Here is a 10,235-nt window from a genome sequence, read left to right as displayed (position 1 = left end):
TTAAAAGGGAAGTTTTTTTTTGTTTGTTTAGAGAAGTGCTGACCCATTTTCAGACCAACAGAAAGTACATTGTGTTTAATTGTTCGGCTTTGTTTGCGTTAGTTTATGTGAGAGAGAAACCTACAAACATCTGCCGGCCAAATGAGCTGGTGTTTCATCAGTCGAGTATGCTCTGTTCTGAGCACACTTTAAATGAGATGCTACACAACCACCGCTTGGGCACACATGTACAATTTTCTAAAACAGTGCTTATTCTCAGTGTGAATGAGATTTACTGCCCATATGCTGTTGGAACAGTTAAACTACAAGAAGTAATTTTTTTTAAATCTGTGTGGTAGAGGACTCATTGATACTCTTCACAGGCTGCACTGAAAAACATTTTAATCAGTGTTCCATTGAAATATTTAAAAATGCTTGAACAAAAAAAAAAAACTTTTTAATTATTTGTTTATTTATTGCAGTATGTTTGGCCACTATAGTTACAACCATGCAAGGTTTAAATGCCAGTAAAAATGATGATTGCATTTGTGGATTGCCAGTTTTCAATAAGTCCAAACAGCCCTTAGCAGCACGAAGCCCACCTGTACAAGAGAAAGCTTCTCCTACCTGGCCAACAACGCTCCTCGCGGTTATCCGCTATTCTGTTTCCCCTTAGCTTATCATATTGTGCCAGGTCTCTTCTGTGGTTAGGCCCTGGGCAGCAGTGTGTTCCCCAGCAGGGCCCGAACTAATTTATTAGCCCATAAAAGCCTGCGCAGCCTCCAGTAGAGCTTTGATATATTCATCACAATGTGCTGGCTTGTAAAAATACTCAACCCCCTGAGAGATTTCAGCACTTTGTTTACAAGGACCTGTTGCAGGAGGGGGCGGAGGGAAAAACAGAGGGATGAAAAGGACGAGAGGAGGACTGCAGAACAGGTGTTGCTGGAACAGGTAATGGCTTTCGGCTTTGAGAAATCTGAGTTTTGATGCTTCCCAAATCATTTTTACCATCAGGCGTCTGGTCTAAAACTAGAACCCGCTGCGAAAGATAGCCTGGGTTTGATACAGACACCTTGGCTGTGTGAAGTCCAGTTCCTAGACCGGATTAATAAATCCCATTTGTTATAGACCCAGTCAGGAGACATAAAATTCCCTTGCCTTGAGACAAGAAGGCTGATGTTGGGCAGTAAATGTTACTTTCTTTCTTGAGACTACGCACAAACATGCCAAACAGATGTATTACATCTCCATATTTGGATCTGCAGTGTAATTCGCAGCATATAAGTAGAGCAGCTCAACACCACCACAGATTATTGCAGATGAAAGTTGCCTACAGCACTCGCATCGGCTGATTTTCAGAGGTTTGACTTGAGGTTAGAGTAGGTGACGCTATAGCAACCAATTTGAAAACACTACAAATGCACTGCAAATTAGAATTGACTTAAACAAGTCACCTTTGCCCTTTAGGATAAGAACTGCCCTGTTTCTGTGGCTCTGACTCCACTAAGTTCTGCCCAATGATGATGGTTTTGGCTTGACACGAGGAGGAGAATTGCTTCACCCCTCCCTTTGGCTTTTTGGAATTAGAGGCAATGCAGATGTTAAGTGCCTTCACAGAACTGTACTTGCTCTGGCCCTTTATGTCCAGGGACATTAAAAGAGCGGGACCTAAATCTGGCCTGACATTACACAGGCAGTGGTGTGTACTGTATGTGTAGGCGATGTACTAAACCTCATGTGCTTCGCCTTCCACCCACGCGGTCTTGACGAGGTCTCGCCTTTGCCGACAGTAGCTGAGCGTAATGGCAGCTCTTGGCACTGGAAGCTGCCTGATTTCGCCAGACAGCGCTGCTCCCTTCTCACTGCTGTGGTTTAGGTTTGGCTCATGGCATGTGGGGGATTTGAGACATTGGAAAGGCATTTCCCTGTGTGACCACAAAGACTTGCCCTCCTGTGTGAGAATGAGGCAGGTTCTGGCACCTAGGCTCCGCTAATGAAAGATTTAATTTCAGTTAAGGGCTATAGGAGGGTCACTCACTTTCCGTCTGACATAATGCAGATCTTGAACATGCTGTTGTTTTATTTGGTTACCTAGCTGTGTTGTCCCAACCACACAGGGAACGGTGACAAAGGCTGAATCTTCCTACACTCGTAATTTCCGCGGTGTCTAATCGACTCCACATCCACCATAAGGCCTGGATTACCCAATGTCTGAATCAGCTGCATTCTGCCACTTCGTTTGGTTTGTTTGCGGCTATTTTTGCAATCTCACGCAAAATGTGAAGACTGCTTCATCTCTGAGTTTCCCATGACTCCCACCTCAAGTTCATTGTGTGTGAACACGTTTTTGATTCTCTCTTCGCTCGTTCTCTGCACCTTCACCCAAATAAACCCTCGGCGCAGATCCGAAGCCAAAGGAAATCGAGTCATATTTGAGATCCCCATGATACATGATCCCCTCACAAATATTTTTTGGGTAACATCAGGACAAGCTCCTAGAAGTTTGTATTAATTTTGAACCTAAACAGAGCAGAAGGTATTGTGAAGGCTCTCATGTTAGCAGTAAGTATGCAGAGGGAGGAAAGGTCATGCATAGTTGTAGCAAATCCTCATGCTAAAATGGCAAAGTCATAACCTCTATTCAGAACCTAAGGACTGTGGTCTGTTTTACGAGTGTGTGCTGTGTTCAAAAGCAGTTTGTTCCTGAGCTTTAATAGATTTAGTCTGCAGGCTGGGTCACTGGTTCCCTTGAGGGAGGTTATTGCCTTGTAAACTGTGTTAACATGTATGTTAATGTTACTGTATTTCAGTACAGGATATGAAGTCCCAAAAGTCCTTCAGCCGCTTCATGAGACTCCATCTCAAACTTACAGCTTTTAATGATTTGTTTGGCACCATGAAGAAGCATAGTTAACGTTTTTATTATTATTAGAGATATTTCAAGAGTGATATCAGAAGTTAGGCCCATATCTGGCAATGTGACAGTTAGCATTTTAACCAAAGCTTTGTCTCTACATGTGTCTTGGTCAGTGACATGACGCTTGTTTGTTTTCCTATACATTAATATACATTAATGTATGCAAGAATAAATAAAAAATGCAATTAACATAAATAGTGACTAGAAAACCTCTTATACGAAGAGCATGTTATTTATTTCTGAATTAAATTTAATCTTGACATTTTTGTAAAGTAAAGTAAAACAAATTGTGGGTGATACAGCCATCATGATATCATAATGAAGAAAAATCCTAAAATAATATTTTAACTCAATAGGTTTACTGCTTATTAAAGGGTAACTAAACCCCTGGTCAGAGCCTGACTACACCCACTGGCAATATTTGAAAAATGCTGGAAAAGTGGGCAGAGCCCAACGGACGAACCGAGGGCGGGGCTGAGCGGGTGATTGACAGACCCGCAGTGACTGACAGCTGCTGTCAGACTCGCTAAGATGGAGAGTGACGCAAGTAGCTTTGCAACAGAGCGGTCATTTAAAGTTGAGGACTTTTCTCACCTGAAGTGGAGGAATTGTCTGTGGACACAGAGCTAAAATCATATCAATTCGAGCCGCTAGCTCAAACTGCGGTGTCGCATCGCATTAACTCCCGCCTCGCGATCGGCATCCAACGAGAGAATGGGGCCAGTATCTGAGTGGATTATTATTACTATTGACCTACGTTAAGCATATTTTGCCGCTATGTGAAAAAAAATATCCAGCAAAACGCGCCGGCGGTTGTGGAGTCCATGCAGGAAGAGCAGCGTTTGGCACACAAGTGCATGTAAACACTGGCGCTAATTTCTAAGTCTGGTGGAAAGTTATACAGTCCAGCAGTGCTGTTGCAACCGGCAACACTACACCTATACCAGCCTAACCACTGTACTAAACACAGATAAAGCTAATGCTAAAAATCTACACTATCCTAACTGATGCAATACTATGCTACTAACTAACTATGCTTCTAACAACACTAACAACTATGCTAAATAACTACCTAGGCTACACAAAATAATCTAAATAACTATAAATGCTATGCTAACTAGATGCTAAAATACGCTATCCTGATCGTTTTCAAAACCCGTAATTCCAATTTCCAGCTCCTGACTCGCTCTGGTGTTGACGGAACCAGATGCTTTTATACCAGGGGCTGCCAGGGGCGTGGTGAGCTCGCAGCGTCAGAGAGTACCCTACGTCAGAGAGTACCCCTGCTTCAGGAGATTCCGTTTAACCTGAAGAGGGCAGCACTCAGACGTTTTTACACCATATATTTGAAAATTAAAACACTTTATACTCAAATGTTAAAAAAAGTACTCGAATCAATGAACAGCATTTATGAAGCTCCATTCGTACAGATCATTAACTAAAAAAAGTTGGTTTAGTGTTTAGTTACCCTTTAATATTTGATTATTAATATTAACTTATCAAATTAATAGTATGTCAAAGTCATATCATAGAAAGGAGTCAAGTCAAGTCACCCTTATTTATATAGGCCTAGCGCTTTATACAATACAACTTGTTACAGTGATAACAGGAAAATTATTAAATGATGCAAGCATAGTTCATACGACTGTACAGCAGCTCTAAAAGAAAAGTGTCATTGTTCAACTGAAGTCAGTTCAATGTTACGTAATTCAGATCTATTACGTAGATCCCCAACTAAGCAGAACAAAAGAGACAGTGGCAAGGAACCCAAACTCCATCAGGTGACAATATTGGGAGAAACCAGGCTCAGTCGGGGGGCCAGTTCTCCTCTGTTCAATGAACGAACACTTGTGCTGTCAGGGTTCCTAGCACCTGCCCCTCCCACAAGAAGTGGATTTCGCTTCAAACGCTTGCTTTAGATGCGCGAATGCATTCAAAATGTTAAAGCGTCAAACTAGACGCGGTAGACGAGAATTTGACGTTCTATTTGCGTTTGGTGTGAACGCAGCATTACTCAGCTAGTGTCTCATTAGTTGCATGTTCATGTCTTGTTCTGTGTAAGCTCATGGCTAGCAATTGGTTATTGTTGGTCATGTGCTTGTGTGTGATGTTCATGTTTGATGTGAGCACATAACTTGTCTCGTCATGCTTCCCTGTGCCATGCGCTCTCTTATCTATTGTCTGACCCCGCCCATCTTGTTATCTTATTATTGGTTCAGTTTCCCTACCTGTCCTCCCTCGTTACCTGCCTTGTTTGCTGTCCCATTTTTTCCCCTTGTGTTTGCTGTCCTGTGCCAGATCGTTGTCGCACATCGTCGCATGCTGTTCTTACGGTACTGATCCACTTGTCCGACACGACTGTCGCGTGGTGTCGCGACGCGACAGCCTCCCCACATTTGCACTTTGATGGGCGTTCCTCTAGTTTACCGCTATGGGCGTGGTTTTGAGCCAGCAGCCAGTCTAACAAAGGACCCCGTGAGAGACTTCCCCCTGTCTCCATGTGCTTGCTTCTATTGGATAATTTGCATAAAGATGGGCATCGGCCAGATTTTTGCATCGCGGCATTTTTTCCAATGAAGCGCCGCCTTGCGTTGAATACTTTGCGGGCGCGACAAAGTCGCTTGACGTCACCCATAGGGATAAAGTGGAGTGTGGCGCGACAGAAGTGTCCCACGGACAAGTGGATCAGCGCCATTACCCTGCCTGTCTGATGAGTCCTGTCGTGTGTGTTTCCTGCCAAGTCTAGTGTAGTGTTTTTCCCCACAGGATAGTTTCTGTTTTGTTTTACTTTAATAAAGCCCATATTCCTCTGCATCCTTGAGTCCTCACTTCAACCCTACCTCAACCCGTGACAGTGCATCGCAAGTCAGAAATCAAATTGTGAAAAAAATTATATTATTAAAATGTAAATTAAAAACTTCTTAGTCATATATATATATATATATATATATATATATATATATGCTTGTATGTTTATGGTCAGTTATTCACTTTAATGGTAAAGAAAATTACTTATGAATTGTCATTAAAGTGAAATTACTGAACTTAAATATACAAACTTGATAAAAATGCTCATTTTAGAAGAAGATTTCAGATGGAACTTTGAGGCTTTTGCATCTGAAGTCTTCATACATATACATATACATATATATATATATATATATATATATATAGTATATCAATCTTGGTTAAATGTTTTGACAACATATGCAGCAGATGAACACCATATACAAACTATACCTTAATAGTTAATTGACTGTGTTTAGACATTAGATAAGAAACAATCAACCAGATGCAATTAGCACGTTCACTTGAGGTCAGCCTTAGGAGGAGTTACAATCATTGTACCAAGAATTAAGGCTGCCGTAAACGTCGTTTAAGAGCATGGAGGAACCTTGGCGCTCCAGACGGCTTGATCGGCTGATAAGCGACCACAGATTGCAGCTGCTAGCAGTAGCTCTGGACTGATTTGCTGCTCGGTTAAGGGGCAAAGAAAAACACCAGCCCTGGCCTGCGAATATGTTGGCTGTAAAATCTGGAGCATGTTTGCTTTACTGGTGCGAGTTCGGACATTGGTTCGCATTCCACTGACCCCCACTTCACTGTTTTCTCAGGAAATAAACAGAGGCTTGTTGCGGCAGCGTTATCACTCCTGGTCTGTTTGGAGTGGAACCAAGAGCTACAAATCTGCAGAGCCGCCCAGTGGTGGGCGAGGGTGAAATAACTCATCAGGTAATGTGCGCAGTCGTTTTCAAGGGGTGACTGAGTAAAGGTGGCTGTATTAAGTGTGAAGGGAATTAGGGCCAAGTGTGCAATCACCCTCTGATTAGACTGATCTGATTTTCCTCCACAAGTGGGGGAAAAAGCATTCTGCATTTCTGAAGCAGCATGTCATTCACCGAATGTGCAGAACTGCCTTAAAAACAGGCAAATCTAACATAGGAACGGTGGCGAGCATTTACCAAGTATGGTAAGAGCCGGTACTAGTTAATTTACATCTTTAAAGTCAGCATGAAATGGAAATATTGTGAATGATTCATTCATGTTTAAGTTTTGTACTTGTAATTTGTTTTTATTAAAATGTCATAACTCGACTTTCTGGTGAAACAACAAAAATCTGCCAAGCTGAGATTAGCAAACTAGCTTTCCTTACTTTAGGGTATTTTTTCAGCACAGACACAGGTTTTACTTTAGCTGTTTCAGAAATCATCCTTACTCTTATATAGTGCACTATTTTAAGGGGCAGCCATTTATAATGTTGTAGTGGGAGTTACCATGTGCGCTCATTAAATCCCATAACGCACCACAATACGAGTGTACGACCAAAGGACCAATGTACTGTGAGGGTCTAGCTGAAGATCCCACAATTGTGGAAAAAAAGTCGCAATTATCTTTTCAATTTTTTCATTCTGTGGCAGAAACAAGCTTCCATACTATAGTGCCCCCAGTGTAGGGTTAAAGACTCTTGTTTTATTTATTCCTGCATCACTGGTGTCCTCAGTGTCTAAATGCACTCACTCGGTTTCAGTCCCTCCTTCAACTGGACTTCTGTATATTAGTGAATATAGGGAATAGTGAATGAGAGTATACAGTAGGTGGTGATTTCAGATACAGTCCTTGTTTTTCCACTGTTTCAGACAGGTATCATCATAGCGCTCACCTGAGTCTGGAATGTTCTCTGTTTGTGCCATATTTGGATCTCTTTCTCTCCTTCAGTCCATTTTTCTCTGTTTTCCAGTTTCACTTTGGTATTTCGGAGAATTTTTGTGGTTAATCAAGTCGAGGAGATTTTGTTGTTGATTGTTTGGAGTTTTCGAGGTGTACGCTGCCGCTTGCCAACCCACAGTCGAATCAGTGTCCCTGCATGGCCACATCACACACACACACATACTGAGACTCTCTCATTAGGTCATTATAGTCCATGGCTCCCTGCACACTCACATTGATCTGTGTGTACACAGAGTTAATGGGTCAGATTAGAGGAGAGCTGTACAGTAATATCTGCCACCTCAGCTGTAACACTGTGGTAACCCAGCGAAGCTCATTAGTTCTGTCCCTGAAAGGCAGACCATTTGCATTTCAGTCTCAATGTGGGAACAATTTAGCCGTCTAATTGGACAGATCAACGAGGGTGCCGTCACCAGCTCTATAACTCCTCTCGCCTGTTCTTTTTTTTTAAGCATTCTGCCTTTCATTATCTCTGTTATTCAAACTCTCTGGATGATTTTAGCTGCAGCTTTGAAATATGTTAACTTCAGCAATATGAATATCTAAACATTTTCTTGATTACCCTATGGACAAAGAGATATGCGCATGCCAACTGCTATCAGCAGAGCAACATTTCAGAAAGATAAGTCCTTGTATCTGGTTACCTTTCTAAATCATAAAGTAAACTATTTTCTGTTTGTATTTATGTAGACGGACTGGAGATGTTTTCGCAGCGGGATGGTTTGGCAACGCCGGGAATCCCTAGTGAGGGAGAAAGAGAAATGACGGGTAGCGGAGAGAGGAATGAAGTCTTATTTGGCTAGAGACTCACAACCACCCACCCACCCACATACAGAAGAACAAGGACCCAGTTGGCTGAAGTTTCTGATAAACCACTGCAGTGTGGGAAAGCTCATCACTCATCTTCAAATGGTTATCAGAAGAAGAAAAAGAACTGCACACACTGGGAGTCTGTTTCTGGAAAAACTTCCAGTAGATACAGAGGAACCTGTGCTTGCACTTAACATGCATTACACTGCCATTCAAAGGTTTGGGATCAATAATATATTTTTTTTAAGCAGCACAACTTTTTTCAACATTTATATTATTAAAGAATTGTTACTAGAGCACCAAAACATATTAGAATGATTTCTGAAGAATCATGATTCATGTGACACTGCAATGACTGCAGAAAATTTAGCTTTGCCATTTGCATGAATAAATTACATTTGAAAATATATTAAAATAGAAAAGAGTTATTTGAAATGGTAATAATATTTCACAATATTGCCGTTTTCACTGTATTAATCAGTCAGTCAGTCTTTTTAAGTGCGTTAATCATTCAATAAACCGTTTCAAATCAAAAACACTGATTCATTCAGGAACACCACTTATGTTTGGTGGATAGATTTTGCTTTGTTTGGAACTATTTTCATTGATGGAGCAAAAAGTAGGCTGGTAATATTTTCTAAAACATGAGCTGCTCAATAGTAACTTCTTGTTTATCAAACTCTGAGTTGGTGGTTAACGCATAACAGGTAACATGAGTTACGTAATCAAATTCCTTTTTTCAAGTAACTAAAGTTACATTACTTTTAAATTTACAAAAAGTTACTTTTTCAAATAAGTAATGAAAGTTACTTTGTTTTCCCATTTATAGACACCTCTCCTGACCTGTCCCCATGTTGAGAGAAATCGGAAGTGCAGAGGCGTTGTGTGTATTCCTCAAAATTAATGAAAACAGTGCAATGCAAACTTAGAATATTACACTAACCTGCAATAATTAAATATGATAATAATATATATACTTTGTTTTTAATCTCACTTTATTAACCAATGTCTGCTGACCTTCGATGATCCAATTCAACTGTATATAATTCCAAATGGCTTTCGATAAACATCAAATGTTGTGTACATTTGCTAAAAATATAACTTTTTTGTTATTAAAAACAAACAACCAAGCCCAACCCAAGTGAAAACAAAGCAACGCAACACATTACTTACCATAAAAAGTTACTTTTTTTAGAGTAATGAAATGCATTACTTTTAAAAGTAACTTTCCCCAACACTGATTAAACTATTGTATAAAATCTCTCTCTTTCTATTGATTCAGTATGTCTAGCTGTAAAAAAAAAATGAATTTTATAGACAGGCCCTTAGCACTTTGTCATACTATTTGTTTCAATTCTTTTTTTATTGACTGCTGAATCAGAACAAACAGTAAGACAGTTTCGGAGGAGGATGGGTTTCTTTCATTGCTCTAAGGGAGTATTTGGCTGAACGTTTGGGTGTTCAGGCCTCAAGTACTGTGAAACCGTCTGAGACAACAATTTTGATCAAAAAGCTCTGATTTGAACTTGAACTGATTGGCTTTCACAGAAACCAGAGAACTCCAGCTGAAGAACTACTTGGCATCTTCTATTGAAACCCATTAAGAAGAAACTGAACGTGTTACTGTTCCTGTTTTTCTTGTCACTGCTGGACCTCTAATACTGCTGTAATCTTGTTAAATTGTTCCTTTTCTCGTTATCGTGCTCTCCTCTGGAGTTTTAGTCATGGCTTATTTTCCTGAGAGACTTTGAAATATGATTTTCAGAGGAGTGAAGCATTCAGATTGTAGTATTAATCA

The 10,235-nt window shown here is 40.6% G+C and overlaps 1 long non-coding RNA gene across 1 annotated transcript; it reads left to right on the top strand.

Moving 5' to 3' along the window:
- Positions 1-776: 776 nt before the first annotated feature.
- Positions 777-8,626, top strand: LOC307011026. Its single transcript, XR_013800334.1, has 3 exons — positions 777-933; positions 6,514-6,631; positions 8,318-8,626. It is a non-coding gene; the product is annotated as an uncharacterized lncRNA (long non-coding RNA).
- Positions 8,627-10,235: the final 1,609 nt, after the last annotated feature.

This window comes from Phoxinus phoxinus, assembly GCF_949152265.1.
Source record: "Phoxinus phoxinus genome assembly, chromosome: 14".
Taxonomy (NCBI): domain Eukaryota; kingdom Metazoa; phylum Chordata; class Actinopteri; order Cypriniformes; family Leuciscidae; genus Phoxinus; species Phoxinus phoxinus.
Note: the sequence above shows the minus strand (reverse complement) of the source record. Positions and strands in the feature narration are given on the sequence as shown.